Source organism: Taudactylus pleione, unplaced genomic scaffold, assembly GCF_031769625.1.
Source record: "Taudactylus pleione unplaced genomic scaffold, aTauple2 ptg000815l, whole genome shotgun sequence".
Classification (NCBI taxonomy): domain Eukaryota; kingdom Metazoa; phylum Chordata; class Amphibia; order Anura; family Myobatrachidae; genus Taudactylus; species Taudactylus pleione.
The window spans coordinates 1,136,731-1,144,741 of record NW_028285217.1 but is presented as its reverse complement, the minus strand read 5'-3'; the positions used below and the strand labels follow the sequence as shown (position 1 = coordinate 1,144,741).

General features: G+C 31.6%; 5 non-coding genes across 5 annotated transcripts; all 5 read right to left on the bottom strand.

The window, feature by feature from the left end:
* Window positions 1-649: 649 nt before the first annotated feature.
* TRNAF-GAA (transfer RNA phenylalanine (anticodon GAA)) lies at window positions 650-722 on the bottom strand. Its single transcript has one exon. It is a non-coding gene; the product is annotated as a tRNA-Phe (tRNA).
* Window positions 723-3,082: 2,360 nt separating this feature from the next.
* Window positions 3,083-3,155, bottom strand: TRNAF-GAA (transfer RNA phenylalanine (anticodon GAA)). The gene has a single exon. It is a non-coding gene; the product is annotated as a tRNA-Phe (tRNA).
* A 418-nt stretch (window positions 3,156-3,573) lies between these two features.
* On the bottom strand, window positions 3,574-3,646 carry TRNAF-GAA (transfer RNA phenylalanine (anticodon GAA)). Its single transcript has one exon. It is a non-coding gene; the product is annotated as a tRNA-Phe (tRNA).
* A 1,866-nt stretch (window positions 3,647-5,512) lies between these two features.
* Window positions 5,513-5,585, bottom strand: TRNAF-GAA (transfer RNA phenylalanine (anticodon GAA)). The gene has a single exon. It is a non-coding gene; the product is annotated as a tRNA-Phe (tRNA).
* A 2,353-nt stretch (window positions 5,586-7,938) lies between these two features.
* On the bottom strand, window positions 7,939-8,011 carry TRNAF-GAA (transfer RNA phenylalanine (anticodon GAA)). Its single transcript has one exon. It is a non-coding gene; the product is annotated as a tRNA-Phe (tRNA).

Sequence of the window (8,011 nt, the reverse complement as noted above, 5' to 3'; positions counted from 1 at the left end):
TGAAAACAATATTTAAGCTGTATTTATGCACCGTGTTGTTAAATAAACATTCTCATCATTTAGAAGTTACTACTGAATACTCAACTATGTTAAGAAATGATGTTGATTAAATTTGAAATAATTAAATTCTGATCACTACTCATGGAAAAAAAAAATATGCACTCAAACATGCCGAAACCAGGGACCTTTAGATCTTCAGTCTAACGCTCTCCCAACTGAGCTATTTCGGCATGGTCTGTGTATGGCAAAAGTCACTAAGACATCAACTGAGCTATGTTTGCATGGTTACACAAGGTTAAGTATCAATATTTTTCTGTCATCATGATTGCATGAAATGAAGAGAAAAGATGTATTTTATACTGTAAATATATAAATTACAAGCCCTTAATCATACATTTAAGTAAAAGTTTTAACAAATTGTGGTCAGGAAGCAGTTAGTTTACTTCAAATTTTCATAATAGAGTAGCATGATGGACAACATGAAAACAATATTTAAGCTGTATTTATGCACCGTGTTGTTAAATAAACATTCTCATCATTTAGAAGTTACTACTGAATACTCAACTATGTTAAGAAATGATGTTGTTTAAATTTGAAATAATTAAATTCTGATCACTACTCAAGGAAAAAAGAAAAATGCACTCAAACATGCTGAAACCCGGGATCGAACCAGGGACCTTTAGATCTTCAGTCTAACGCTCTCCCAACTGAGCTATTTCGGCAAGGTATGTGTATGGCAAAAGTCACTAAGACCTCAACTGAGCTATGTTTGCATGGTTACACAAGGTTAAGTATCAATATTTTTCTGTCATCATGATTGCATGAAATGAAGAGAAAAGATGTGTTTTATACTGTAAATATATCCATTACAAACCCTTAATCATACATTTAAGTAAAAGTTTTAACAAATTGTGGTCAGAAAGCAGTTAGTTTATTTCAAATTTTCATAATAGAGTAGCATGATGGACATCATGAAAACAATATTTAAGCTGTATTTATGCACCGTGTTGTTAAATAAACATTCTCATCATTTAGAAGTTACCACTGAATACTCAACTATGTTAAGAAACGATGTTGTTTACATTTGAAATACTTAAAAACTGATAACTGCTCAAGGAAATAAGAAAAAATGCACTCAAACATGCTGAAACCTGGGACCTTTAGATCTTCAGTCTAACGCTCTCCCAACTGAGCTATTTTGGCAAAGTCTGTGTATGGCAAAAGTCACTAAGACCTCAACTGAGCTATGTTTGCATGGTTACACAAGGTTAAGTATCAATATTTTTCTGTCATCATGATTGCATGAAATGAAGAGAAAAGATGTGTTTTATACTGTAAATATATCCATTACAAACCCTTAATCATACATTTAAGTAAAAGTTTTAACAAATTGTGGTCAGGAAGCATTGTTAGATTACTTCAAATTTTCATAATAGTTAGAGTAGCATGACTTACAACATGAAAACAATATTTAAGCTGTATTTATGCACCGTGTTGTTAAATAAACATTCTCATCATTTAAAAGTTACTACTGAATACTCAACTATGTTAAGAAATGATGTGGTTTACATTTGAAATAATTAAATACTGATAACTACTCAAGGAAAAAAGAAAAAATTTTCTCAAACATGCAGAAACCAGGGACCTTTAGATCTTCAGTCTAACGCTCTCCCAACTGAGCTATTTTGGCTAAGTCTGTGTATGGCAAAAGTCACTAAGACCTCAACTGAGCTATGTTTGCATGGTTACACAAGGTTTAGTATCAATATTTTTCTGTCATCATGATTGCATGAAATGAAAAGAAAATATGTGTTTTATATTGTAAATATATCCATTACAAACCCTTAATCATACATTTAAGTAAAAGTTTTAACAAATTGTGGTCAGGAAGCATTGTTAGATTACTTAAAATTTTCATAATAGTTAGAGTAGCGTGACTTAAAACATGAAAACAATATTTAAGCTGTATTTATGCACCGTGTTGTTAAATAAACATTCTCATCATTTAGAAGTTACTACTGAATACTCAACTATGTTAAGAAATGATTTTGTTTAAATTTGAAATAATTAAATTCTGATTACTACTCATGGAAAAAAGAAATATGCACTCAAACATGCCGAAACCAGGGACCTTTAGATCTTCAGTCTAACGCTCTCCCAACTGAGCTATTTCGGCAAGGTCTGTGTATGGCAAAAGTCACTAAGACATCAACTGAGCTATGTTTGCATGGTTACACAAGGTTAAGTATCAATATTTTTCTGTCATCATGATTGCATGAAATGAAGAGAAAAGATGTGTTTTATACTGTAAATATATAAATTACAAGCCCTTAATCATACATTCAAGTAAAAGTTTTAACAAATTGTGGTCAGGAAGCAGTTAGTTGACTTCAAATTTTCATAATAGAGTAGCATGATGGACAACATGAAAACAATATTTAAGCTGTATTTATGCACCGTGTTGTTAAATAAACATTCTCATCATTTAGAAGTTACTACTGAATACTCAACTATGTTAAGAAACGATGTTGTTTACATTTGAAATACTTAAAAACTGATAACTGCTCAAGGAAATAAGAAAAAATGCACTCAAACATGCTGAAACCCGGGACCTTTAGATCTTCAGTCTAACGCTCTCCCAACTGAGCTATTTTGGCAAAGTCTGCGTATGGAAAAAGTCACTAAGACATCAACTGAGCTATGTTTGCATGGTTACACAAGGTTTAGTATCAATATTTTTCTGTCATCATGATTGCATGAAATGAAATGAAAATATGTGTATTATACTGTAAATATATCCATTACAAACCCTTAACCATACATTTAAGTAAAAGTTTTAACAAATTGTGGTCAGGAAGCATTGTTAGATAACTTCAAATTTTCATAATAGTTAGAGTAGCATGACTTACAACATGAAAACAATATTTAAGCTGTATTTATGCACCGTGTTCTTAAATAAACATTCTCATCATTTAGAAGTTACTACTGAATACTCAACTATGTTAAGAAATGATGTTGTTTAATTTTGAAATAATTAAATTCTGATCACTACTCAAGGAAAAAAGAAAAATGCAGTCAAACATGCCGAAACCCGGGATCGAACCAGGGATCTTTAGATCTTCAGTCTAACGCTCTCCCAACTGAGCTATTTCGGCAAGGTCTGTGTATGGCAAAAGTCACTAAGACATCAACTGAGCTATGTTTGCATGGTTACCCAAGGTTAAGTATCAATATTTTTCTGTCATCATGATTGCATGAAATGAAGAGAAAATATGTATTTTATACTGTAAATATATAAATTACAAGCCCTTAATCATACATTTAAGTAAAAGTTTTAACAAATTGTGGTCTGGAAGCAGTTGGTTTACTTCAAATTTTCATAATAGAGTAGCATGACGGACAACATGAAAACAATATTTAAGCTGTATTTATGCACCGTGTTGTTAAATAAACATTCTCATCATTTAGAAGTTACTACTGAATACTCAACTATGTTAAGAAATGATGTTGTTTAAATTTGAAATAATTAAATTCTGATCACTACTCAAGGAAAAAAAAAAATGCACTCAAACATGCCGAAACCCGGGATCGAAGCAGGGACCTTTAGATCTTCAGTCTAACGCTCTCCCAACTGAGCTATTTCGGCAAAGTATGTGTATGGCAAAAGTCACTAAGACCTCAACTGAGCTATGTTTGCATGGTTACACAAGGTTAAGTATCAATATTTTTCTGTCATCATGATTGCATGAAATGAAGAGATAAGATGTGTTTTAAACTGTAAATATATCCATTACAAACCCCTAATCTTACATTTAAGTAAAAGTTTTTAAAAAATTGCGGTCAAGAAGCAGTTAGTTTATTTCAAATTTTCATAATAGAGTAGCATGATGGACATCATGAAAACAATATTTAAGCTGTATTGATGCACCGTGTTGTTAAATAAACATTCTCATCATTTAGAAGTTACCAGTGAATACTCAACTATGTTAAGAAATGATGTTGTTTACATTTGAAATACTTAAAAACTGATAACTGCTCAAGGAAAGAAGAAAAAAGGTACTCAAACATGCTGAAACCCGGGACCTTTAGATCTTCAGTCTAACGCTCTCCCAACTGAGCTATTTTGGCAAAGTCTGTGTATGGCAAAAGTCACTAAGACCTCAACTGAGCTATGTTTGCATGGTTACACAAGGTTTAGTATCAATATTTTTCTGTCATCATGATTGCATGAAATGAAAAGAAAATATGTGTTTTATACTGTATAACGCTTAATTATACACTTAAGTAAAATTTTTAACAAATTGTGGTCAGGAAGCATTGTTAGATTACTTCAAATTTTCATAATAGTTAGAGTAGCATGACTTACAACATGAAAACAATATTTAAGCTGTATTTATGCACAGTGTTGTTAATTAACATTCTCATCATTTAGAAGTAACTACTGAATACTCAACTATGTTAAGAAATGATGTTGTTTAAATTTGAAATAATTAAATTCTGATCACTACTAAAGGAAAAAAGAAAAAATGCACTCAAACATGCCAAACCCAGGACCTTTAGATCTTCAGTCTAATGCTCTCCCAACTGAGCTATTTCAGCAAGGTCTGTGTATGGTAAAAGTCACTAAGACCTCAACTGAGCTATGTTTGCATGGTTACACAAGGTTTAGTATCAATATTTTTCTGTCATCATGATTGCATGAAATGAAAAGAAAATATGTCTTTTATACTGTAAATATATCCATTACAAACGCTTAATTATACATTTAAGTAAACGTTTTAACAAATTATGGTCAGGAAGCATTGTTACATTACTTCAAATTTTCAAAATAGTTAGAGTAGCATGATGGACAACATGAAAACAATATTTAAGCTGTATTTATGCACGGTGTTGTTAAATAAACATTCTCATCATTTAGAAGATACTACTGAATACTCAACTATGTTAAGAAATGATGTTGTTAACATTTGAAATAATTAAATACTGATAACTACTCAAGGAAAAAAGAAAAAATTTACTCAAACATGACGAAACCCGGGACCTTTAGATCTTCAGTCTAACGCTCTCCAAACTGAGCTATTTCGGCATAGTCTGTGTATGGCAAAAGTCACTAAGACATCAACTGAGCTATGTTTGCATGGTTACACAAGATTTAGTATTAATATTTTTCTGTCATCATGATTACATGAAATGGAAAGAAAATATGTGTTTTATACTGTAAATATATCCATTACAAACCCTTAATCATACATTTAAGTAAAAGTTTTAACAAATTGTGGTCAGGAAGCATTGTTAGATTACTTCAAATTTTCATAATAGTTAGAGTAGCGTGACTTACAACAAGAAAACAATATTTAAGCTGTATATATGCACCGTGTTGTTAAATAAACATTCTCATCATTTAGAAGTTACTACTGAATACTCAACTATGTTAAGAAATGATGTTGTTTAAATTTGAAATAATTAAATTCTCATCACTACTCAAGGAAAAAAGAAAAAATGCACTCAAACATGCCGAAACCCGGGATCGAACCAGGGACCTTTAGATCTTCAGTCTAACACTCTCCCAACTGAGCTATTTCGGCAAGGTCCGTGTATGGCAAAAGTCACTAAGACCTCAACTGAGCTATGTTTGCATGGTTACACACGGTAAAGTATCAATATTTTTCTGTCATCATGATTGCATGAAATGAAGAGATAAGATGTGTTTTATACTGTAAATATATCCATTACAAACCCCTAATCTTACATTTAAGTAAAAGTTTTAAACAAATTGTGGTCAAGAAGCAGTTAGTTTATTTCAAATTTTCATAATAGAGTAGCATGATGGACATCATGAAAACAATATTTAAGCTGTATTGATGCACCGTGTTGTTAAATAAACATTCTCATCATTTAGAAGTTACCACTGAATACTCAACTATGTTAAGAAATGATGTTGTTTACATTTGAAATACTTAAAAACTGATAACTGCTCAAGGAAAGAAGAAAAAAGGTACTCAAACATGCTGAAACCCGGGACCTTTAGATCTTCAGTCTAACGCTCTCCCAACTGAGCTATTTTGGAAAGGTATGTGTATGACAAAAGTCACTAAGACCTCAACTGAGCTATGTTTGCATGGTTACACAAGGTTAAGTATTAATATTTTTCTGTCATCATGATTGCATGAAATGAAGAGAAAAGATGTGTTTTATACTGTAAATATATCCATTACAAACCCTTAATCATACATTTAAGTAAAAGTTTTAACAAATTGTGGTCAGAAAGCAGTTAGTTTATTTCAAATTTTCATAATAGAGTAGCATGATGGACATCATGAAAACAATATTTAAGCTGTATTTATGCACCGTGTTGTTAAATAAACATTCTCATCATTTAGAAGTTGCCACTGAATACTCAACTATGTTAAGAAATGAAGTTGTTTACATTTGAAATACTTAAAAACTGATAACTGCTCAAGGAAAGAAGAAAAAAGGTACTCAAACATGCTGAAACCCGGGACCTTTAGATCTTCAGTCTAACGCTCTCCCAACTGAGCTATTTTGGCAAAGTCTGTGTATGGCAAAAGTCACTAAGACCTCAACTGAGCTATGTTTGCATGGTTACACAAGGTTTAGTATCAATATTTTTCTGTCATCATGATTGCATGAAATGAAAAGAAAATATGTGTTTTATACTGTAAATATATCCATTACAAGCCCTTAATCATATATTTAAGTAAAAGTTTTAACAAATTGTGGTCAGGAAGCATTGTTAGATTACTTCAAATTTTCATAATAGTTAGAGTAGCGTGACTTACAACATGAAAACAATATTTAAGCTGTATTTATGCACCGTGTTGTTAAATAAACATTCTCATCATTTAGAAGTTACTACTGAATACTCAAGTATGTTAAGAAATGATGTTGTTTAAATTTGAAATAATTAAATTCTGATCACTACTCAAGGAAAAAAGAAAAATGCACTCAAACATGCCAAAACCAGGGACCTTTAGATCTTCAGTCTATCGCTCTCCCAACTGAGCTATTTCGGCAAGGTCTGTGTATGGCAAAAGTCACTAAGACCTCAACTGAGCTATGTTTGCATGGTTACACAAGGTTAAGTATCAATATTTTTCTGTCAGCATGATTCCATAAAATGAAAAGAAAATATGTGTTTATACTGTAAATATATCCATTACAAACCCTTAATCATACATTTAAGTAAAAGTTTTAACAAATTGTGGTCAGGAAGCATTGTTAGATTACTTCAAATTTTCATAATAGTTAGAGTAGCGTGACTTAAAACATGAAAACAATATTTAAGCTGTATTTATGCACCGTGTTGTTAAGTAAACATTCTCATCATTTAGAAGTTACTACTGAATACTCAACTATGTTAAGAAATGATGTTGATTAAATTTGAAATAATTAAATTCTGATCACTACTCATGGAAAAAAAAAATATGCACTCAAACATGCCGAAACCAGGGACCTTTAGATCTTCAGTCTAACGCTCTCCCAACTGAGCTATTTCGGCATGGTCTGTGTATGGCAAAAGTCACTAAGACATCAACTGAGCTATGTTTGCATGGTTACACAAGGTTAAGTATCAATATTTTTCTGTCATCATGATTGCATGAAATGAAGAGAAAAGATGTATTTTATACTGTAAATATATAAATTACAAGCCCTTAATCATACATTTAAGTAAAAGTTTTAACAAATTGTGGTCAGGAAGCAGTTAGTTTACTTCAAATTTTCATAATAGAGTAGCATGACGGACAACATGAAAACAATATTTAAGCTGTATTTATGCACCGTGTTGTTAAATAAACATTCTCATCATTTAGAAGTTACTACTGAATACTCAACTATGTTAAGAAATGATGTTCTTTAAATTTGAAATAATTAAATTCTGATCACTACTCAAGGAAAAAAGAAAAATGCACTCAAACATGCTGAAACCCGGGATCGAACCAGGGACCTTTAGATTTTCAGTCTAACGCTCTCCCAACTGAGCTATTTCGGC